Source organism: Megalops cyprinoides, chromosome 8, assembly GCF_013368585.1.
Source record: "Megalops cyprinoides isolate fMegCyp1 chromosome 8, fMegCyp1.pri, whole genome shotgun sequence".
In the NCBI taxonomy this organism is placed as follows: domain Eukaryota; kingdom Metazoa; phylum Chordata; class Actinopteri; order Elopiformes; family Megalopidae; genus Megalops; species Megalops cyprinoides.
In genome coordinates, this window is record NC_050590.1 from 36,997,517 (window position 1) to 37,023,233 (window position 25,717).

The window sequence follows — 25,717 nt, forward strand, 5'->3', positions numbered from 1 at the left end:
TCATACAATATTGTTTTTTTCATGATAACTGAAACTAGGCTAAGAGCAAGTGATCATGTTCCTCTGGTAGAGGCCTGCCCCCTGTCTGCAGCCAGGTCCACAAGCCTCGGGCAAGGAGAGGGATTAGCTATGATTAATAAGAATATTTTTCAATGCAATTCTGTCGCTCTGGATGACTTCTCATCATTTGAGTTACTGATGTTCTTAGTTTTTCAGCAATATCATATGGTCTGTGCCACCCTCCCAAAACTAATCAATTGTTTATGCCTGAATTTTCTGATTTTCTTTCTATGGTAGTGTTAACATATGATAAATACTCATTCTTGGTGATTTTAATCTGCATATTGACAATGAATCAGACTCTAAGGAAAGGAATTTCAAGGTGTTAATAGAGTCCTTTGATTTCACACAGCATGTGTCAGGGCCTACACACAACAAATGTCACACTATAGATTTGATCATGTCTCGAGGACTAGTTATTGTGGAGACTACTGTTAAGGACCTTGCTGTTTCTGACCATTACTGTGTCTTCTTTAATATTATATTACCTGTAATGAATAAGAACATTACTAGAAGAGTTAAGAAACACTGCTGGAACTCTACAGCTGCAGCCAAGTTTTCTGAGTATATGGCTAGGCCTGAAACATCTTTAAGTTCCCTTAATCTCTTATCTACAGATGAGTTGGTAGATTTTTTTAACAGCCATGTTAAAACGGCTCTAGACTTTGTTGCTCCTGTTAAAACTAAAATGGTTCCTGTAAAATGCAGAACACCGTGGAAAAATGCAATGGTTTGTGGGTTGAAACACAATTGTCACAAAGCAGAACGTAGATGGAGAGCTACAAATTTGCAAGTGCATTTTGAGATTTTTAAAGATTTTATGAACTATAACAAAGCCATCCGGTTGGCCAGAGGAATCTTTCCCAAGTTACTGAAAGTAACAAAAACAATTCAAGGGTTCTTTTCTCTACTATAGGTCTAATAAATCCGCCTACATCTTCTTCTGTTAGTGACCTTCCATCCTGTAGTTTGTGAAGCATTTCTTACACATTTATGGAGAAAATTGTTCAGGAATTGTTTATCAGATGAAATCGGCTAGCTCCCCATTAGATCCTTTTTTAGCAGTTTTTAGCAGTCTGTCTACTGTTGTCTTAGCAATTACAAACAGTTCACTCTCCACAGGGATTTTTCCAGCCAACTTGAAAACAGCTATTGTTAAACCTGTACTCAAAAAGGCTAATCTTGACAATACTGTCTAATACTGTCAATACTACTAAGCCATTATAGACCCATTTCAAACCTCCCTTTTCCTAGCAAAGTACTTGAAAAGATTGTTTTGAAACAACTCAGCCAATTTCTAAATGACAATAATATTCTTGAGAAGTTCCAGTCAGGATTTCGGACCATAAAATCTTAATTAATCGGCTTAAAAACAGAGTTGGACTAGTACCGTAATGGTACTAGTCCAACTCTAAACGGTACTAAAATTGTTTGAGTCTTATCTCACCAATAGAAAAATGTTTGTTGTCTGAGTCAAGAAAAGTCAGTATTAACTGTGGTGTTCCACAACAATTCTTGGCCCTTTGCTGTTCTTGTTCTACATGCTCCCATTTGGTGATATTATTCATAGTAATGGTGTGTCTTTCCATAGTTATGCTGATGATACACAGCTGTACGTTAGTATTAAGCCTGGGGAAAGATCCTCAGTTGTGGTTCTAACTATGTGCATGGCTGATATAAAAAACTGGATGTCAGAAAACTTCCTTCAGCTAAATCAGGACAAAACTGAGGCTCTTCTCGTAGGTCAAAAGAGGCAAAAACAATTGTTTTGCATGGATCAAATTTCTGAAATGTTCAACTTTAAGTCTTTAGTTAGGAATCTTGGGGTAATTAAAGACACTGAGTTGAGTTTGAAATCACATGTGAAATCCCTTACCAAAGTCTCATTTTATCATCTTAGAAATATAGCAAAGATAAGATCATTTTTATCACTACCAATTGCTGAAAATAATTCATGCTTTCATCACAACTAGACTGGACTACTGCAACTCCTTGTCAGGGCTCCGCCCCCCTAACTGTGGTGTTTTTGTTTTTCCCTGTCCATGTGCTTTTTGTTTTTCCTTGTGTTCCAGCCCCGCCCCGCTCCCCCGCCTGGTCCCCCGCCCACCTGATTGCCCCATTGCCTTTCGCCTGCCTGCCTGCCCACCTGCGTCTCATCTCCTCGTCAGCCCAGCCCTATTTCTACCCTGCTTGTTCCTGTCTTGTTTGCCAGTTCGTCTCAGTGTTTTCATACCTGTTTCGTTCCCGCAGTTTTTTTGGATTTTCGTATTCTCCGTGCCTGACTCTGCCTGCCCTTCGTCTTCGTTTTCTGCCTGCCGTTTTGTCCCTTTGCCTGATCGTTTGCCTGCCTGGTTCCTGATCCTGCCTGCTTTGGTTATTTGACCCTGTTTTTGTCCATGGACTGCCTTCTGGTTTTCGACCCTGCCTGCTTTTGTTTCGCTACTTTCCTGCCGTCATTTATAATCCCGCCTGCAACCTGAAGCTCTCTTGGTCTGCGACTTTCCCACGGACCGGGCGAGGATCGCCTACGTGATTACCCTGTTGACGGGACGTGCCTGACTCGTCTGTCCCCGGCTGAGCGTCAGAGGAGGATCAGCGCCGGGGCGTGCCTGTACTGTGGTCAGCCTGGGCATTTCGTGGCAACCTGCCCAGCAAAAGGCCAGCGCTCACCTGTAGCAAGGGGATTACAGGTGAGCATCACCCCCTTAAGCCAGTCCCCTGAAGTCCCTCCTCTATTTTCTGCCACTTACTCGTCGAGGGAGCAACCTCACGCGGTCTCCGTCCTGATTGACTCGGGGGCCGATGGGATCTTCATCAACGCCGACCTGGCGGCCCGCCTGCATCTTCCCCGCGTCCCGCTGCACTCACCTCTGGAGGCCCATGCCATCACCGGGGCCCCGCTGGTCCGTATAACCCACGCCACTCCCCCCGTGAGCTTCCTCATCTCCGGCAACCATCGCGAGGAGATCGTTTTTCATGTGTTAGACACCCCGCAAGCTTCCATAGTCCTGGGTCATCCCTGGCTGGCGCGGCATAACCCCCACATCGACTGGCAGGGCAACAAGATCCTGGGCTGGAGTCCGTTCTGCCACTCCCACTGTCTGCATGAGGCCCTAGCTCCTGTGTCACCTGTCGTTCACACACCAGAGGAGTTTCCGGACCTTTTGGCAGTGCCGCCGGAGTATCTGGACATGAAGCCCGTGTTCAGCAAGTCCCGTGCAGCCTCACTTCCCCCGCATCGTCCGTATGACTGTGCGATCGACCTCCTGCCCGGCTCCTCACCACCTAGGGGGCGTCTGTACTCCCTATGCCCGCCGGAGACTGAGGCCATGAATCGCTACATCCAGGAGTCCCTAGCAGCTGGAATTATTCGCCCATCCTCCTCACCTGCCGGGGACGGCTCTCTTCGTCCGTGTATTGATTACCGGGGTCTCAATGCCATTACCGTGAAGAACCGCTACCCCCTCCCGCTCCTGTCCTCTGCTTTTGAGTCACTGCAGGGGGCCACCATCTTCACCAAACTCGATCTCCGCAACGCCTACCACCTGGTCCGCATCCGGGAGGGGGATGAGTGGAAGACAGCCTTCAACACCTCCACCGGTCACTACGAATATTTGGTTATGCCATTCGGATTAACTAATGCCCCTGCTGTGTTTCAGTCACTGGTGAACGATGTCCTACGGGATATGCTGAACCGGTTTGTTTTCGTCTACCTAGACGACATACTCATTTTTTCTCGCTCCCTGCCCGAACACGTCCAGCATGTCCGTTGCGTTCTCCAGCGCCTGCTGGAGAACCACCTCTATGTCAAGGCTGAGAAGAGCGAGTTCCACCGTGACACCATCTCCTTCCTGGGTTTTATTATCTCTGCGGGCAGCATACAAATGGACCGGCGGAAGGTCCGTGCGGTGGAGGAGTGGCCCCGCCCCACCTCTCGTCGGGAGCTGCAGCGTTTCCTTGGTTTTGCCAATTTTTACCGCCGCTTCATCCGGGACTACAGCACTGTAGCAGCTCCCCTCACGGCTCTGACATCTACCAGCAGGGCATTCTCCTGGACCCCGGCAGCCGAAGCAGCATTTCGCAACCTGAAAGGCCGCTTCACCTCTGCGCCCATCCTGACACAGCCTGATCCTGCCCGTCAGTTCATTGTGGAAGTGGACGCTTCGGACATAGGAGTGGGGGCCGTCCTGTCTCAGCGTTTGGCTGCAGACAACAAACTCCATCCCTGTGCGTTCTTCTCCCACCGCCTCACGCCCACCGAGCGCAATTACGACATCGGCGACCGGGAGCTGCTGGCGGTGAAGCTCGCACTGGAGGAGTGGAGGCATTGGCTGGAGGGGGCAAAGACGCCGTTCCTGGTGTGGACCGACCATAAAAACCTGGAATATATCAGGTCGGCTAAGCGTCTGAACCCCCGACAGGCCCGCTGGTCCCTGTTCTTTTCCTGGTTCGACTTTGCCCTGTCCTACCGACCGGGTACCAAGAACGGGAAACCTGACGCTCTCTCTCGCCAGTTCGCGCCAGCAGGCGAGACCCCAGAACCCAGCACCATCCTGCCTACCCGGTGCGTGGTTGCGGCAGCGCAGTGGGACATCGAGACCACCGTCCGCGCCACCCTCCGGACTGAGCCGTGCACTAGCTCCTGCCCCCCTTAACCGTCTCTTTGTTCCTCAGTCTGTCCGTTTACAGGTCCTGCAATGGGGGCACTCGTCCAGACTTGCCTGCCACCCTGGTGCCCGACGTACTGCGGTGTTCATCGGTCAGCGGTTCTGGTGGCCCACCATGAGGGAGGACATTCCCTGCTTCGTTTCCGCCTGCTCGGTCTGCGCCCGGAATAAGACGTCCAACTAGCCACCTGCCGGTCTGCTGCAAACCCCTGCCAGTTCCCCGACGACCCTGGTCCCACATCGCATTGGACTTCGTCACTGGCTTGCCCTCGTCAGATGGTAACACCAACCATTCTCACCGTCGTCGACCATTTTTCCAAGTCTGTCCACTTCATTCCGTTACCTAAACTTCCCTCCGCCAAAAGAAACAGCGCAGCTGCTTATTCATCACGTTTTCCGGCCTGCACGGCCTGCCCTCCGACGTGGTGTCTGACTGGGGTCCCCAGTTCACCTCCCACTTCTGGAGGGCGTTTTGCAGATTGCTGGGCGCTTCAGTCAGCTTGTCGTCGGGGTTCCACCCCCAGTCCAAACGGCCAGACCGAGCGGGCGAACCAACAACTGGAGACGGTGCTGCGATGTCTGACCTCCCAGGAGCCGTCGGCGTGGAGCCAGCACCTGCCCTGGGTGGAGTACGCCGTAAATTCCCTGCCATCTTCTTCATCGGGGCTGTCCCCTTTCCATTGTTGCCTGGGCTACCAGCCCCCTCTGTTTCCTGCCCAGGAGGAGGAAGTCGGCGTCCCCTTGGCAGCTGCGTTACATCCGGCGATGTCGCCGCACCTGGAGGCGTGCACGGCTCGCCCTGGCTGCGAGCCGTCAGCTCAGGGCTAAGCGATTCGCCGACCGCCACCGCTCCAAAGCCCCTCGTTATCGCCAAAGTCAGCGAGTGTGGCTCTCCACCAGAGACCTTCCCCTCAGAACGGACTCCCGCAAGCTCACCCCCCGATTCATCGGGCCGTTCCCCATTGCTAAGGTGATCAGTCCCGCAGCGGTCCGGTTGAAGCTGCCGCTCTCCGCTCCGCCGCATACATCCCACCTTCCACGTCTCCAGGATCAAGCCCGTCTTCCGCAGCCCGCTCTGTCCTGCACCCCGGGCGCACCCGCCACCGCACCCACCTGATCGATGGATCGGAGGCGTACACACCGTGCGCCGCCTGCTTAAAGTTCGGGTGACGGGGGCGCGGGACTCCAGTACCTGGTTGACTGGGAGGGCTACGGTCCTGAAGAGAGGTGCTGGGTCCCTGCCAGGTGACATCTTGGACCCCGCCCTCATCCGGGACTTCCACCGCCGGCACCCTGGCGAACCCGCTGTGACGCCTGGGGGTCGTCCGTAGGGGGGGGGGGGGGGGGTGGGTACTTGTCAGGGCTTCACCCCCCCTAGCTGTGGTGTTTTTGTGTTTTTCCCTGTCCATGTGCTTTTTGTTTTTCCTTGTGTCCCAGCCCTATTTCTACCCTGCTTGTTCCTGTCTTGTTTGCCAGTTCGTCTCAGCGTTTTCATACCTGTTTCGTTCCCGCAGTTTTTTTGGATTTTCGTATTCTCCGTGCCTGACTCTGCCTGCCCTTCGTCTTCGTTTTCTGCCTGCCGTTTTGTCCCTTTGCCTGATCGTTTGCCTGCCTGGTTCCTGATCCTGCCTGCTTCGGTTATTCGACCCTGTTTTTGTCCACGGACTGCCTTCTGGTTTTCGACCCTGCCTGCTTTTGTTTCGCTACTTTCCTGCCGTCATTTATAATCCCGCCTGCAACCTGAACCTCTCTTGGTCTGCGACTGAGTCCCTGCCTGAGCCCTTACACTCCTTGTTTACTGGCCTCCCCAGCTATGTTACTGCAAAATTGCAGGTCATTCAAAATGCAGCAGCCAGGGTTCTGACAAGGACTAAAAAATATGATCACATTATCCGGTACTCAAATCCCTGCACTGGCTTCCAGTTTCTTTAGAATTGATTTTAAAATTTTACTCTTGGTTTTTAAGGCAAAACATGGGGATGGCACTTGAATATATTCAAGACATACTCATACTGCACGAACCAGAGAGAGTACTGCGATCATCTTCTGCTGGCCTACTCTGTGTCCCAAAAGTTTGCTTTAAAAACTAGAGGCCAGGCTGCTTTCAGTTTTTATGCCCCAAAACTGTGGAACACGTTCCACAGATATCAGAGACTCTCCTTCAGGTTCAGCTTTAAGATCATGACTTAAAAACATACTTGTTTAAAAAAAGGCCTTTTATTGAGTTTTTGTCTTATTTCTTTTATTCCCGGTTTGTATTATTTTATTGTTTTTAATGTTTTATTGTATTCCTGGGACGGGAGGGAGTTGGGAGGAGTTTTATAAGAATTTATGTATGGTGTATCCCTGTCTTATCGTGTGTTATTTTATTTAGCTTTTTCATTTCTGTAAAGCACTTTGTGTTACAGACATATAGTGAAAATGCTATATAAATAAATAATGAATAAATGAGCCCCTTGGTGGACTTTAGTGATCTGGGGGGAAAACAGGGGTTACATTAATGCCGCCTTGACAGTCATTGAATAAATTTGATAATTAGCATGAAAGACTGAGGACTGAGAGGACAGCAACTGCACCCCCATTGCTCCTGATCATTTCTTTTTTTTTGAAAAACAATTTTGGAATACCTGATGCTTTTTCCCCCTTTGTCATCTGAATTGTATAATAGATGTTCTTAACTGTCTATTGGGGGGGAGGCTAATATGAAAGCTTCTGTCTTATGCCACTAGCCAGACCAAACAGCAGGGGGGCACTGTTTTGTTAAGAAGGAAGGTTCAAATTTTTCCACCACTATGGGTTTTTGACTATCATTGGCTGACACAACTGGGATTGAACCTGAGCTGTAGTATTCAGTCTTGTGCTGCTTACAACAGCAAGCACTTTCACCATTTCCTGATCCTTTTTTAATGATTATTATAGCATGAGACCTCAGCAATTTCTCAGAAATGGGCAGCAGTGTAGCATAGTGGTTAAGGAGCAGGACTCATAAAAAGAAAGGTTGCCAGTTCAATCCCTGCTGTGACACTGCTGCTGTACCCTTGGGCAAGGTACTTAACCCACAATTGCCTCAATAAATATCCAGCTGTATAAATTGATAACATTGTAAAGAATTGTAACCTATGTAAGCTGCTTTGGATAAAAGCATCTGCCAAATGAATAAATGTAAATGTAGAAATGGATGATAGGATCACCAAAAGGCAACCACAGAAGTTTTATATCTGATAAGATTACTTGTATTACTTGTAACAACATGTTTTAAACAGGCATGCATGTATTAGTCATGTTTTCAGATCAATACTATCTCATCTCCATAAACAGTATGTGTGAAATGAAACAGAGGGTTAGCAGGGCATGGTCTAGTCTAAGTTATGTGAGACTGATGCATGCACTAGCAGGAATCTATCAGTCACAGACTAATAGAGTTGATAACAAGGAGCCTGCATCTCATATCCCTTCATATCATGAACACTTTCCCTCACAATACCTCTGTCTGTTGACACAGCTCAGAGATTAGTCTCTATAGCCCCTTTCAGACATGCACTGCAACCCTGAACTTAACTAGACATTACCTGGAGGAGCTTTATGTGAGAACGCAAATGTCTGAATCAGATGGACCGGACATTAAACGGACTTTGCCCTGCCAGCTCCCTAGTACAAAGTCCATGTAATGTCCGATTGAGGCCATGTATGAATAGAGCAGGTCATTGTCCGGAGAATGCACAGCAAGCGAGTGGGCGTTTTGATGGCGTTTCTATCATGCAACTGGTGCAAAACCGGAAGAATACAAACATCTGCTTTGTACTCTGTTCTGCTTGCCAGTATATTGCTTTCCACTCTTTCGTTGATATTGCGAATATGTCCAAATACATGTTATATTGAGTCCAACAATTGTTAAACAGATATTTAGCTATAGCTATACTCCAAAAAATTGTCTCTTACGATGATTAATAACATTGGTTAGTAGTTTATTATCTGGTTAGTAGCTAGCTAAGCTGTAGCTGAGTAATAGTGATAGGTATAGTGAGATGGGTGAACTGGTGACCTAACATTACATAGTGAACAACAAAAACTTACCTTCCTGTTATAATAAATGCATAATTAATAATAAATTATGTGTACTGGTAGCACCATTTGGATGGCTATGTGTGATATTTTTTCATAGGCTACCCAAAAGTACAATAGCTATGTTCGCCTTCTCCTCCTCCGTGCCACATTATGTGCCCATACCACCGAAAGGTAAGACATTGAAAAGAAAAAAACTGAAAATACTTAAACTCGTGAATACTTTAGGTGATCTCGGCAATACTTTTCACTCGTGAGAATGCATGTGGCGTCTAACTGCAAAATACCACAAGGAAATCTGGACGTTTCTAAACTCACAATGACCAGACCTGATTCTCTGGACATTGTCCAGAGTTCATATATGAAAACAGCTCTGATTAGTACATCACAAACTATGCTTTAGAAACCAGCAAGTTGTTGTTTGTGAGCTGTAGCTTCAGCAAGAGAACAAATATGTAGATGCTAGTCCCATGACAACAGACAGTAAACTTAAATTGGCTGCAAGGGAAAGCGGGAGGTGTAATGCTGCAATGCTGTGATCTCTGTCCTCCCCTCAACTAAATTAATTTTCCATGCAGCACTTGATCTATTTTAATGCTCCAGAGTCCATTCTTGGCTGGGGCTCCTGCAGATTCCAACAGCACAATGTCACATTTCACACAGAATTACAGGAGAAATATGAAATGATTCCAGAACTTTCCAAGCAGTGAAGTACACATATGCAACTGTAGGAGTGGGATGGAGCAGAGGTCTCAATGCCCCCCTCACCCCCCATCATACCTACCCACACACACACACACACACATACACACACATGCTTTAAGGATGTGCTTACACTTCTCTCCATCCTGACAGCAGAGATGTTGTTCTGGGGACTTCCTTGCCATGCATTCTTCATGAAGAAGCCCACAGCACTGGAAAATCGGTCTGCAGTGGGGGAGAACTTCTTGAAGGTGCACCTGGACAGCCTGACTGGGCCATCATACACCTGGAAACCCCGAATTGGGAAAGTCCTATAAAAAATAAAAAAAAACATATAAAAGGGCTTTGCTTTAGACACTTAAATTGGTCCATCGCATATCACCAAGAACAGAAGGATGTAGCTCTGTGTCTGTTGCTATCAACCAGTAGACTGCATGGACTTTTTCATGGCATTCACCACAAAAGTTTAACAATGAATATAGGCCCATAGAAGTTCATCATTCTACCTTTGCACTAGGGTGCATCCAGCATTGTGTTAAGCCTGGTCTTGAACACTGTATGGGTCTCTGCTTTTATTGCATACACACACACACACACACCTGCATGCAAACACACATGTACACACACTGAAATACACACATACATACTGACATGTATTTGCACAAACTCACATTGTAGTGAAGGGCAAGAGCAGTCACCCCAGCCAGCCTCGAACCTGGATCTACAGGGTACCAACCATGCGACTTTGACCGCGACACCAAAGAGCCTTGTTGGTATGGCAGTCAGAGCGCATACTCAACTGTAGTGATGGCACTCCGTCACACTGCCCTCCCCTTCGGGAAGCGTGCCCATGCGCTTCACGCACCGACGTGTCCCTCACACATTCCCCTGCCATACTTCTCCCATCCCAGGGTGCCCCACTCACCAGTGCTTCACCCATCTCTGGGGTCCCACACCGTGCTTCACCCATCTCTGGGGTCCCTCACTGGGCCCCTCACTGGGCCCACCTCTGATGGCCTCATGGCAAGCCATCCCACTCCTAACACCATTTGTAGCGAAGGGCAAAAGCAGCCACCCCATCCGGCCTCGAACCTGGGTCTACGAGGTACCAACCATGCAACTTTGACCACGATGCCAAAGAGCCAGGCTCATTGGTATGGCAGTCAGAGCGCATACTCAACTGTAGTGACGGCACTCCATCACACACATATATACACACATACTCACATACAAACTGACCCACACACCCAAATGCACATGAACATATACAGCCACATACTCATACATGCACACACATATGCTGACACACATACACACACACATAAACACACACACACACACAATGACATACACCCACCTACACATGCACATAGGGCTGCAGTGTTCTATGAAAGGGCTGCAACAGGACTCAGCATGAGTTAATACACACAGATATTACTGTTAAATACTGACTTGTTTCTGGGGAGGGTCCTATACTTTTTGTTGGCTCCTTCACCCCAGTAGCTGTTCTGCCCGCCGTGGCTCCCCACATTACTGCTCTCCCCCACAAAAATGGAGTCTGTCACCTCCAGACTTGAACCTTCGTCAGTGGGGAAAGTTCCATCACTGCAGGATGGGAAACACATAAAAAAGTTCAGGAGAACATTGGCTTCATTTATTTTTCCTCCCACAAATCTCTACTAAAGGAGGAGAATATGTAAAGATACTAACAGCTCTCTGGGCTTCACTGGCCACTGGCGTGTTGAGAGAAAAAAAAAGAGAGAAGTGAGGCTTAAACTAAATCCTTCTGCAGACCAATATATTCTTATGACTAACTGGTCTCCTGCTGAATCTATATCAGCATGGCTTCGCAAAGGACACAGCATGCCAGACCAAAATATTGGAGAAACGCATCTCCAGGGAACCTGGCAGTTGAGTCCGTCACCATTAATGTTCATAATTAAGCTCTGACAGATGCAATAAGCAAACGGGGACAACTCTCACATGGCCCCTGCTCTACGTTGCATGCAGCAGGGGGAGAAGCGCGTCCTACATCTCTCAACCTTCCTCTGCACCTTTGTGAGTCTCATTCACAGGGAGCCAGAGAGGCTGCACCAGTGTCATTAACACTCGCTATGCACTCATCAGGGTCAATGCTGAGGGAAGAGCTAATGAATGCACTGGTGCTAAACAGACTTTGATTAAGCCACTAATGGTCTGGAAATGGGTGCATTATATCAGCATTACTTCTGTCTGTCAGCACAGAAGGGAGTTTTTGATGACTATTGGATTAAGCCCTCTCTGTTTAATGAACTCATTTTAATCGGATGGGGTTTTTTTTTTTTTTCAATTTTGTGGATGATTGTCCATTACAGCAGTTTCAAATCCACATAAGATGCCCACACATAATCAGAATGAATGGAACTAATATTATTTATATGACATAGATTTGAAATTTACAGACCACATTGCTACAACTACCAGATCATGCAGATTTGCACTGTACAACATGCTGCACAGCTCCTTGTCCAGGCACTGGTCATCTCAAGACTGGACTACTGCAATGTTCTCTTGGCTGGCCTATCTGCATGCACTATTAAACCTCTGCCATCATTGCCACTTAGTGGTAAAACATAGGTACTGGCATTTCTTTAGGGAGAATTCCAGTGAGTGAGCAAGTGAGTGAAGGACACAGTATTATGTGGAGTTGCAGCATTTCTATTTTCTGTAGCTTCTTCAAAACTTAAAGAGAAGAATGCCCGCAGCCTTACCTCGCCAGAGTAAGGCCGATGCCATTGTCAGCAAACCTGCAAAGAAAAACAGTCATAGTCTTACATTTATTCATTTAGCAGATGCTTTTATCCAAAGCAATTTACATAGGTTACAGCTCTTTACAATGCCATCCATTTATACAGCTGGATATTTTACTGAGGCAATTGTGGGTTAAGTACCTTGCCCAAGGGTACAGCTGCAGTGTCCCAGCGGGGATCGAACCGGCAACCTTTCGGTTACAAGTCCTGCTCCTTAACCACTATGCTACACTATCACACCTTTGCAGTTCGTTAGCAGCAGTTTTGAGAAGCATGCTCCACTGGAAGTTTTTTTAAATGGAAAAAAACTCCATCTGATGGACACATGTTCAAAAACCACCACAATAAGCTTTATATTCAAAGTATATGCATTAAATTATTGTACTGTATTTAATTCTTCTCTCTGCCTCTCCACAACTTCCTCTGTGGCTCTACAATTCCAACCTACTGGTCCTTTTTCCTCTTGTTAAAAAAAGGGTTTCACCAGGATCCACAAATCTGTAATCTTCAGCGCCTTTGAAGTTTGATTTGAAAATAGTTATAATAATCAAAAAATTATAATTAAATTTTCGCATTTCCTGAGAGGTTTTTCCAGCCTGGTGAGCTCCATCAGTAACAATGGAAAGCCTCACTTACCCACAGTTCCTAAAGATGACATCGCCCCCTCTGGCCCATGCGCCATGGTCATTATTCTTGAAAGTGATCAGCCCATCAATGAGGGCCGGGACCCGTGGCTGGGTGGGGTCAGCATTCAGGTGAGGGCGGAACCTGGGGAGAGAGAGGAGTCAGGAAGCTTTTTTTGCCCAAGTTCTTTATACATAAGCTGCTAGGAGGCTAGACATGTTTTGAGGAAGAAGGTTGCCATGTTCAACTCTGCTGACACACAGTCACTTGACTCACTTCAGTAAACAACCAGCTGTGTAAACGAATGGCATGTAAGCAATGAGCACTGCTCTAGATATGGGCATCTACTGAGCTCATTTATAAAGCTAAACTAATATATAACACTGAACTAGTATATAATGTGACACAAATCCCAATACAGCCACCCTAATGGTGGCATTAGGAAAAAGCTCAGCTTCATCACTGGGATTACTCCTATAGTGCACCATGACAAAACACATCATGGCTGGTTTCTGTTTGACCTCTGACAAACCCATCCTTGACTGTTCACCCAGGGGTGGTTGGACAAAGGCATGGCAAATGACAAATCAGCCAGCCTGCGAATAGCCTGTCCTCAAAATGACTTAATTCATCTCTGAAGGAAAAAACCCTCTGCTTCCAATGGAACACAATTATCTCTCCAAATAGTGTGTGTTCATTAAAAATCCATTTGATGCCACATTTCCTGTATGTGCCAGGCCTTCTTAACAAATGTAAATGACTCTTTACCACTCTAAGCAGATAGTGTAAGACACTAATAAGGGCTAAATTCATATAACACATTTCCCACACAATGTTTCAAGAGAATCTCTAGACAGTGATATGAGACCACATAATGGCCTGCGGAAAATCTGTCTCATAAAAGTGTAAATTGCACAGATATAGTCAAATGGAATATATCCTCTGAGCTGAAATAATGAACCTCCTCCTATAAGGATTAACTGTAAAGGCCACATGCTGAATATGGATGGGTCCAAATACACTTTTAAGCTGCAACACAGAATGTGGATCCTTATTTCCTCTAGCAGCAGAAGCAGAATCACTCAAAGACAAAGGTATTTTCCTCTTTTGGGCAACAGCTTGACATTGGAAACTTCTGGTTATTGACACAAAACTAAGGACCCCCAAGTAGAAGATGGAGCGAGTGAAGGGTATGTCAGTGGCTCTGCTGTGAGCCCTGTACCTGGCATAATCGATGGTGAGGTACTCTCTTGGGTTGGCTGCATTGGCATGCGTTGTCTTGACCCCTTTCCCAATGAAGAGCCCTGCCTGTGAACCGGTCAGAGTACAGCTGTCAGCACATACATACATAAAAAGCAAACTAACAATCCTGTTCACTGTTGAGTTGGTGACATCCAGAAACCTGCTAGAACCACCACAAACAGCAACACCACAACAGCAAATAGACACAAAGGTCTTATTAAATAAGTAACTTTAACCATTTCCAAAAATCATTGCTGTTTCTACACAACCACTCCTGCAAAACCAACTTCTCAATCCCCTCTTTATGATGTTAAAACATACCCCTGTTAACAAGAAGAAATAAAAAGCTCTTTCTTTTTACAAATATAGATTTTGATTGACTGATTTCTCTAACTATATGTTTAGCCCTACCATGGTGTAAGAGGAAAAACCTTAATTTTCTCAGTTCTGCTATTTCCAGCAAGCCTTACACTAAGTGTCTTACACTAAGTCTGGCCTCTAAATCTTTATGAGAGCATGTTATAAAACAGAAGCAGCCCAGAATGCAGAAAGATTTTTTAAACATGAAAATGTTGCAATATTCAAGCAACAACCAGTATATACCAGAAATGATAATTTTTATTATGAGTGCTGAAATTTTGTCTCATAAACATGAAAAAATTTGATTTAATGGACACAAGTGATGTTCATTACTTCTTTTGGAATGGGTGTTAGCAGAAAAATATGGAAACCTTTCACTGTGAAATTGATTGATGGTTGTGGCACAAAAATCTACTTGTGAAAACATTGTTTCTTCCCTTTTAGCAGGAATCTCCAAACCCTCAGAAACAGTTTCACATTGGAGAAAGCACCATTTGCTTCCACAAAAATGTCATGCTATGATGTTAGAGCATGGCGCTCCCTGCCCCCCCACCCCATGCATGAGCGAAAAATGGCCATTTCAGTTCAATGCAGTAAGTAAATGTTTTCATATATATTGATAGAAGCCTTCAAAGCATGCACATTTCACTGTCCTTAGACATCTGAGCACCTAAATCTTACTGAAATGTTCATATTGCTTCAGATTCAAGTTTTTTTTTCAAGTTTACTCCATTACTCTTTGTTCCTGTCTACCGCCAGTTCCTATAATGTGCTACTATATGTCTGTTAGCATTAGGGTTGGGTACCGAAACGTTCCTATACTACCGGTATCTACTGGACTGAATTGCAATGCAGATTTTGGTGCCACTTAAATGCCTGAGCGCTGTTTTTTGCCCTCTGAATATTTGCCCTCTGATGCTCCAAAACAGACGTTAGAGTAGGCTACTGTAACTGTTATTTAGTGTTATTGTAGTCGGGTTAGGTTTTATCTATTATGTGAATTTGTCATGTAAATTTGTTAAGTGTTTTGTATTTATTTATATATTTAAGTATACTTTAAACTGTTAACAGTTAATGTATTGTTCGATTTCAAGTTCAAATTTGCCTTAGCAATAAAAAAGCCATTCTTTAATGTCGTCGATCGTCGTTTTGTGCTTTTTTTTAAACCTTTTGCACGTAACTTATTTTATGCTATCTAGCAGTTTGTTATGTTTTCATTAGCATTATTAAGCTTCTCATAGTTTTCACCGCCGCATTTACTATATTTTTTAATGTTAAATCGCTGTTCCCTCAAAGCTAGAATTAGCTAGAATTTTTCCAATCTCGTGTTCTAATCGCACCGGTTTTAGCATACACGCTAAACGGCTAATCCCACCAGTGTGACTGTACACGCGAAAGGGTTAAGTATTGGTTCAGGCACCGTTTAGGCACGGTACCGTTTTAAAAGTATCACTTTAGCACCGGTATCGGTAAAAAACCCAAACGATACTCAACCCTAGTTAGCATGTGGCTAATATATTGTACACCTGCAGCTTTGCTATGCACTTGAAGCATTTAAAGTCAGCATATTACAGGTAAAGAATAACAAATCAAAGTAAAATTTACAGAGGGGCTCCTTTCAGTGCCATAATTCAGATGAGATGACAGTTTGAATGGGAAAGAGACTAACTTATGTCAGAGACAGACCTTGGAGGGGAAGCATGTCACATACTTTAAAGTTAGAGTGCACCCTGTTGTTCTGGAATATTCCCAGTGGTGTCAGCTCAGCTTGGCCGTCCGGGTATGTGCCTTCAGAGAGTCCAGTAGGAACACGGTGAAATATGAACCACATTCCGACATCCTGTAGAGAGGAGGGTTTTCTGGGTAAAACAAGTACCCTGCGTACATGCACACATACCGCACTGAGGAAATAAGGAATCAACTTAGCCCAAAACATGGCCATTTTCAACTGAGAAGCCAACGGCTCTTCTGAGAGGAGGAACACCAGGTCGTGGTGACTGTGGGTCATGTTTGTATGAGCTCACATTACCCCCCTCTTGGCGCCTTTAGATTTACAGCTTAGCTGAAGGCAATCAATCCATTGGACTTAACAGAGCAGTTAAGTTAATTAATTAAGTTCTTTCCATGATTACATTTTTTGACAAAAGTCAACAAAACAACACTTACCTGGGCCCCAGCGGCAGCATTGCCAATCAGGTTGTTATTAGGATTAGCAATCCAGAATGTGCTGACAGCCCTCAAAACACCAAAAGCGAAAAAAAAAATAACAGACATATCAGAAATTGGAGACTAATGAGATTTTAGGCCTTTTTTACACATAAATCAGTTTAATAAACCAGTTCTGTCTTGCAGCTCTTAATATCAGGGACTCTGGCAACTGTGAAGGTCGAGCTTACTGATCCTCTGGTGCTGTCCCCTGTGGACTTACATGGCAGTCGGTGCTTGGTATGGGTGTGTAGTCACCGAGACACCTGTGCGGATCTTGTGCACATCGCCTCATCGCGGTCGGTGGGCAGGATGGTGCCAGGCCGTGTGAGCAAGCCAGGTTGTGGTAGAAGGTGTTCCTCTGCTCCACACCCATCCTCCAGGAAGAAGCAGTGGCCCAAGTGTCATATGCAACCAACATCCTTCACCTAAGGGGGACAGGGAAACCGTGGGCAAATCTGACTGTCATGTGTACCTCATGCATCTTACCCAGTGAAGGCCACACCGGCCCTCAAGCTGAACATGCTGATTGCCAGATTTATGTGTTTGTCTGGAGCACTGAGGATGTGTAAAGCAAAAGCAAAAAGGCTTGCTTCACACTTTTTTAAGCACTTGTCATGACAAAATAGTGACTCTTGTTCTGCCTGGGCTTCCTTGAGGTTTGAAGTCCTGCATATCTGGGTATGAGTGAGTGATGCTGTTGTTCTGTAAGAGCATGCTCTGTGATGGCAAGACATACCAGCAAGTCCATGAGTGGCGTGAACAGTGCACATCTGGAGTAGCAGTGATGGATGGACAGGTTGTCCAGGTAGGTTGGGGGGTGGTACCCGCCCCTCTGGTCCACATCTCCCGCCAGGTGGAAGTGCACAGGGTAGCTACCCAAGTTCTGCTGGCCAAGCTCTGGTCAGCTCCACGCCCGACATGTGAAAGCCCGGAACCCTCTTCTGGATCTGCTGGGACCAGCAGAGAGTGATGAGGCGAGGCAGAGATACAGTGAAGAGATATAGAAATACAGCAAGACAGAATTAAAGAGATCTCTTCCTATTCTGACTGGCCTGTTGTCTGCAGCTAATTGCTGCATGCATTGACGTCATTCAGCCTTTCAAAGTGTCAGTTTAACCCACACCTTTCTCTATGCCCCTTCTCTCTTTCCCTTGTTCTCCCTTCTCACCGTCTTGACCCCCCCTCTCAATTGAAACATGAAGAAAATAAGAAAGGATTCTACACCCTATTAGAGTGGACTATAAGCTACTTTGTGGACTAATGTTTCTCTCTATCTGTCTTTCTCTCTTTACGGTCCCATTTTCTCTTTGAGCTCCTTTGCTTTAGTTGAAGTTAGTCCACTTTAATGACTGCTGTTCATGTTGAAATTATGAATTACTGTTCAGTCCCATTAATATGTGTATGCAGACAGAAATACACAGGTGATCGTGGAATAGCCTCTGGAACTGTACTATTGGCAGTGAGCTCACCTTAATGTGCCCACCGAAGGTGTCATGGGTGAAGAGGTCACAGTGGTTGTCTCCATAGCAGGAACTCTCCATGTCACTGCAAATCTTCACGTTCCGTGACAGAAGGCCAACCTCTGCCCTCATGTCCACCCCATCCACAGTCTCCCCAATGTGGAGATAACGGGGCTTGCCTGTTGGAACACAGAGCACGCACTCCATTAGAGACAGCGCCCCCTATATACCTGCCCAGGTTTCCAGCTGAATCCTGTGCCTGCAATTGCCACCTAGTCATTCTAACACCATGCTAATGCTCAATTCTAATTGAGTGATCAGTAGGGTTAAAGGGGAAATGAAAAGTGATTATTAGACAATTACACCTTTGGCCTGGAGCTGAAAGCTACCTGTAGGTCATTCTTTGGAAATGAGGGTGATGGAGGGGGCACATTACAACTAAAAATACTCTGCAGAGGAATACAGATGTTCTTTCAATGCAAAGAGCTACAGCTTCTAGAATATTTCATTCCAGTCAGGCACTTAAACACTATTCAAATACATAATGATAGTTCTCTTCATTGAACCTGTCTAGTCTCCCTTCCCAGTCCTGCAGTTTAACAAAAACTAGAAAACCTACTGGATTCTGGACCTCCTAAACCACAGTGGGAAGGCCCGGCACAAGGACCATTGTTGTATCCCATGAAGTGTCCTTGATGGAACCCCACTCGGGCTCTAACTGAGAGAAAAAGGCAGAGGACATACCGTCGAGTTTGACCTGGCTGCGCTTACACTCCGGGCAGGGCAGCAAGCCAAATTCCTCTGCCTGGTGCATGGAGTAATCAGTGCTTGCGATCACCACTCTGTCTCCAGGCTTCCAGCTCGACACATCCTCTGCCAGGTCCACCACCAAGCCTTTCATGGCCTCCACCTTAAACCCAATATGGGGTGAGCCTGTATGGCCGACAGACAGGAAAGCAGCACTTGGGAAGTTAAGACTGAAGAGACAGGCACTTTGTCCAGTCAGGACAAGCCAATACCTTCTCTAATGACTTCTATGTTTATTCATCGCTTATTAGCAGATGGCTGACATGCTGTTGTATAGTTATAACTCGTCCATGCAGTTTGCTCACTGGTATCATATTGTTTCTAAAACTAACTGAACCCCAGCTTAATTCATCACTCATCCTTGCCTCTCATGGAACGACCAGGTTAGCAGGTCATCCCTTTTCCACGAGGGTCAGTGGAGAGGATACAAAAACAAATGGGGCAGCCAAAGGCAATGCAGCAGAGGAGTGTGAAAGCATTTCAGAGCATTTTCATCTTAAGCATGGCCATTTTAATAACATGATAATGAAGGCTACATAAGCATGTAGAACAGTGACACTAAACCTTTTACCCATTCACTGTAGGCAGTGACAGTGAAGCGAATCCCGCTGTATGTGCGGAATTCTCTCCTAGCGATGGCCATGCCAGTTGTCCCGCTCCAGGTGTAGGGCCTCCTGCCCTCTGTGGTTGAAAAAGGTCCTGCCCGTAGGACTCCCACCAGTGCCCATGGCTGCCTGGGTATGAAAGACAACATTTACCCCACAGTTTGGCTCTGGTACTGGTACCAGAGATCCACTGGATGGGACCCGCTGTAGTGTTTGTCTTAGTGGTTAACCACTTGTCTTGTTGCACTGCACACATTTCAAGAGAAGACTTAAGTGTTTGTTTTTCTGCAAAAAGAAGACCACTACTTAGATTATTCTGGACCCAAAAACTATACTTTTACATTTACAAAAATGTAAATTGTAACAAATTTTTATTTACAGATTCCATTAAGAGAATCTGTCTTGAGTGGGTACAGCTTACATTTCATTTTGTCACATACTCTGTTATCTAGACAAACATACAAGATGTGAGTACATTTTAAATAAATAAATAAAAGAAGGTTGACTAGTTATAGTTGAAAACCAACAGACACTGAAAGTTCTGCAGAACCAGGGGTGAAAACACAGCTCCAAAACCATTGCTCAGTCCCATTCCACTGGTGAATGGATAAAAAATATAACTTAGTTTGGTGGTACCGGTTATGAACAGAGCCGAATACAGCCCATGGCCGCCAGGCTAGAGAAAACACATAAAACACATAAAATGGGCGCTTATTTCCCTTGCAGGATGCCAAATTGTTGCGCAGAAAGAAATATGTCCCAAGCAATCTGAGGACCAGGACGGACTCAATGAGAGCATGTAGGTACATTCCAGGTCACTCTGGCGCAGAGCGGTCAAAGACAGCAACATATGAGGAGGAACGTCTCACGCAGTGTGTGAGCCGGCACGTCAATTCCCCAAACACCTTTCAAATAAGAAGCGGTTAATGTTCGCTAAAACGAAGAGGTAAACAGGTGCCGGTCATAATAAATTTCACTAGACTTTTAAAAATCAGTACTCATCAAAACTGAATTAGTAATTGACATGTTTGGTAGATAAGCTGCGACGTCTTTGCGATCTGTTGTTGCAACAGCCCAATGCGTCCAGGAAAAAAAACAGCGTGATCAACAGGAGCTGTCCATGGTGGAGCAGCCGACCAACCACAAAAGCCCATTACCCTCGGGAATAATACCGCGTGTTAACTGCTTCTGGTAACGTTTATAAGTAGTATGCTTAAACAACAACTCTTACCTGTAACCCAGGTGCTTGATGAATTTGCTCCCCAAAACCTCTATGATAAATTCTCGGGTCTCGATTGACAGGCTTTTTGCAGCGGAGTCTCCCACTGCCATGGCTAAGATCACCCCCGTTGGTTGGCCATTGAGGAACTCTTTCAGCCTCATGCTGTCATTCACACACATGTGCGTATCGAAAACGGTCCGAGGCTAAGACCTGACCTGTGCCATCGTCAATCACCCTCACGTTGATTCCAGCGGCTGCCCCAGAATCTCTCGAATTTGTATGGTCCGTACTGCAATCCCATGGGGTTCAATGTTCTGGCCAGGACGTCCATGAGAGCGGCTTACGTTCCGTGCATTTCCATTGTCCCTCCGCCGTCCACTCCAATGAACTTGCTTCCAAAGTTGTGAACTTCACTGTCGTCTGTTGACTTTCCGTAGAGAACTATGGTAGCAGAGGCGCGGTAGGGGCACTTCTCCGAACCGATGTGCAATTCACCTCCATCTCGAATCAGAATGTGTCTTGTTTTAAGCACAATATCATGCGTTGAGTTGTCATCAAAAACCAAAACCCCTTAAAAACCAACGAATGAATGAATGAATCAATCAAGCAGTTTAAGCACTTAAGTTACAATACATTACAAAATACTTACCTATTCAATACATGAGAATGTTTCGCACTGGTTTTGAATACATAGTTATGAACAGTTATTCAGTTATGAACTCTTATTATATTATTAATTTACTGAAAGAGTTAGCCTTACCTCCGCCCTCTATGGTAATAGAGTCGACAGTCGCGGATGAGTCCAATCTCAGGAACATGCCAGATCCTATCACAACGGTCCTGTCTTTGTTGTGCCCTGGGTTCCAACTTGAAGGACAGAGTTCTGATGGGGGCAACCTGTCCTGAGATAGACACTTAATATTAATATCAGCCCACCTGGCATTTCACGCCCAGTAATTGTTTTTATAACAAAAAACGTTTAAAATTAAAGAAAAAAAAAACCGTTTTAAAATAGAGATTGTATACAAACCTGCTCGCGGCCAGAGATACTTAGCTACTTTATTCTTGTTCCGTATTGTCTCTTGCCCGGGTTATGGTTAAGCGTTCGATGTCTCCTGTACAGCATTATGCAGAGATACGCGCTTGTCTTCAATTCAGCAGCGCACGAACGCACACAGCTGCGAAACTACAATGAAACATTCTTTCGCTGCGACGGATTCACATCGTTTTAATACGATTGGAGAACCTTCAATTATCCAGACAGGCACGAGGGAACTGAGCAACGTCGGACTTTGAGAGCACAGCTTGCACCACTTTCATTTGTAGGTTTATACCTTTCCCAATTAGACCCACCAAACATGTTGCCACCAAAATGCCACATTATGTTTCTGCCATTATAATATTAATAATATTAATTTTGCAATAATGTACCTACTGTCTTGACGACGAACATTCATATTTTGGAAGATTTTTTTTTTTTTTTTTTTGTATTTCAGCGGTTGATTTGATGCTACCAGTTGCAAACGAGTCTGGTTGTACGATCTGACGGAGAAGCCGTTCACCATTCACACACAAGTTGAAAATTGTATAATTAACCAGCAAAAGAGCAAGGCAGAAGGTCTTAAACAGATTACCGGGGTTTTTGCGTTACTCTTACCAGACCTTTAAGCCTCCTCTTACGGTGCGCAGAGGGAAATTTTATTCCAATTTACACACCTGTGAATCTGAAACCACGATTTTACCTTATGAAAAAACTGCAGCGAAGAAAGGTTTACTCTCGAGTTGCTTAAGATCCAAAAACGTAAGGACTTCAAAACACCCCAATTGTGGCGAAACCTGGGGCGAAAAAGGCGCTGGAAGCGTAGCCACGAGAAGTTAGCGCACTTTATGTTAAAGAGCGGGTGAGCTCAAGGGATACGACTCTGTTTGCAGCAAACGGGGAACGGTCTATTATTTATGTGTATCTCCGTTCAGGGTTCGTCTCAGGGCAGCGGTGTTTACAATAGCTTGAGCGAAACCACTCCTGCTGAAAGCGGATTGGACCAGAAAACCCCAATCCGTCGCAAAGAGTTAATTTACTGTAAGCGTGCTCTTGCAAAAGCACATTGACAGTCTACGGTAAGTGTAATACAAACTTCTTGCTGTTGTGCCCATCTGTTTTTTTTTTAATGCGACATATGTCTTTGCTTTCAGCTGTCCACCCTGCAGAATGATACCTTCAACTAAATTGGTAGTTTACACATGGCCAAAAGTCATCCAGGCGTATGGAATATTTTCTCCTTTCGCGCAGTCTTTTAATTTTTTTCTCCTTTCTTTCGATATGTTCCCCTCTCTTCCTTTCAATCTTGCTTTTTATCTTAAGCAAATTTCCTTACTCCTTTCGCTTGAAGGTTCACGGGAAAGCAGCGCCGTCCAATTACTTTTGAGTGACAGCACGAATTCCGTGATATATGGAAATAGCACTCAATTGGCAGGGACATTGCTAGGAAATTATAACCTTTATTACACGAATTACACAATCCAACAGCTCTGACTGAGCACATCAGTTGGTGTGTCGTGGAAGGATGTGTAACTGACTTCATTGCCTCATGTCTCCAAACGAAAAACGAACAGCTTTATCTTAAATTGGCCTATAATTCAGTTTGGAAGATTGAGGCTTATTATAAATAACCCCCCTCCGTCCTCTCCGGTCCGTTTAAGGACATCTGTGTTTATCTTCCTTGGGGCACTGAGATAGTTAGCTATGATTACATTAGTGCGCCCTTATCCAGAGTGTTTTCCACTGTGTAGATTTTACTCTTGACCCACTAATAAGGCCGCATGGCTACTCGAGCAATTCAGGTTAAAAGCCTTGTTCTATTGCATGACAGAAATGTCCGACGTTGATTCGAACCCATAACATTTTGGTTACTTGGCCACCTCTGTAATCCACTGTAGCACAAAACTGTTTTCGGCTACTGGAACAGTGTCTTTTATGACTAAAACCTCGCACAATATTACACAAAACTATCGTCAACTACACCACTCTGTTTCTAATAAATACCGATTTTGACCCATAGAGGACCCCGTAAGATGAATTGTTTACTTTTGCGCCCGTGTGTTAGTCAAGCTTTGCAAGGGACTGACGTAATTGGTTTGGCAGATTAAGGATGTCTCACGCCGTTGACAGGTTACATGTTTGTAAATTCCATTCAATAAAATGTCCATCAGATCGAACATCTTTTCAACATAGAGCACAGAATCTCTCCAACGCGATCAACCCACGACAAGATTAATAACCAACGCGATTTGCTTCGATCGACGACATCGCTATACGCCCCTTGCGTTGACTATCAAAAACACTGTTGGACAGATGACCAATACGGTTGTCTTGACAATCACTTTAAGAGAAGGTCAGACCTAGTGGTTGGTGAAAGATTTTATGCAGCCAGAGATGAACTGGGATGTAGCCGTGGTTATTAAGTCCCAGGGTTCAAGTAACACTCAGTGCCAGAGGTATTCATTTCAGCACGTTGTGTGTTGGGGCGTAGTTCGATCTTTGTCAAGAGGCTATGTCCGTATTACACTGGTGAAATACCATTGCCAATAAGTAAACCATGGGATATTTCGCGTGTTCTTGGCAGGTCTGTGACCAGGTAGTATATTGTACGGTGAGCTATGTAAATCATCCTGGGTATGAGAGGATGCTGAGGAAGCAGATGTTTGCTCAAAGCCTGAATGTGAGCAAGTATCTTTATTCAAAACGCTAACTTGCCAGAATGAGAGAGCTCCTGTAGCGTACCGGAGCCATCTGCAATATTAAGTCACCCAATAACATTGCACCGAACAGAAACTGTGCTGGGGCTCACACATAGTATTGAAAAAATATCTAAAATAAATCTTTTACTCAAAATACTGAAATTATTGGTAAATTCCATTATAATATAATGTGTGCAATATTGAAAAAACTTTAAGTTTCAGCACATCATGAGGAGATTGCTGAAAACTGGAGTCTGCGATGTTTTTCCTGGAATGATATTATCCAGTAGAAATGTTGGCTTTTATTTCTACTGCCTGAAGGGGTGAGGTAAACATCTCTCTCTCTCTGGCATCTCTTAGAAAAGGATATTCAAGGTTACCCTGTTCAAGTGCATTTGCAGTTTTAGCATGCTTTATGCAGATGTATTTAAAGGAGTGCTGTATATGCATATGATTATTTATTAGTCATTTATTTGTAATCCTAATGTTGTAATCCTATGGGGCTGAGACAGCTTCCATTTTTATATATGACCCATTTTTTCAGCTGGATAATTACTGAAGCAATTCAAGACATGCACCTTTCTCAAAGGGTAGTCTCAAAGGGGATTTGAATCTAAAGCCTTCTGGTTACAGCTCAATCACCCTTAACTGAAAGCTACAGAAACATGAAAATAATTTTAAAAAGGTCTCATTTGCAACTACACATAAGATGGTGTATGAGTAAAAACAGTGTAAAAAGTGTACACCCTATATGATTTGTCTCCAGCAGCATGTACTGTTGTGGCCTTTACTATAGTGGTATTCCATGCCTGGTGTGGGAAAACTTGGGACTGTGCTGCTATCCGTGAAAGTGTGTCCCCTTGACCGTATTGCCTCTACCAGTGTTCATTTCTGGCTCTCCAGATTTAAGGCAGAATAAAAAGCTCCCCACATGATGGACTAGAGCAAACTATCTAATTCATAAACATTAATGAATGGTGGAAAGGGGTGAAGTGGGACATTTTGCCTATAGCACGAAGGTCTGACCACAGTGCATGAACATATAGTGATGATCAGTTTGGTTTACGAATTAAATAAATAGTTTAGGCCTGTTTGGTCATTCAACCGCAAACCACCTGAACATGTTGGGCCTACACGATGGGGGAAGTGTTTTTGACAGGAAACCCAACAT

General features: G+C 45.0%; 1 pseudogene; it reads right to left on the reverse strand.

The window, feature by feature from the left end:
- The window catches only part of LOC118781684, a 39,005-nt pseudogene extending 17,366 nt beyond the window's left edge, over positions 1-21,639 (reverse strand).
- Positions 21,640-25,717: the final 4,078 nt, after the last annotated feature.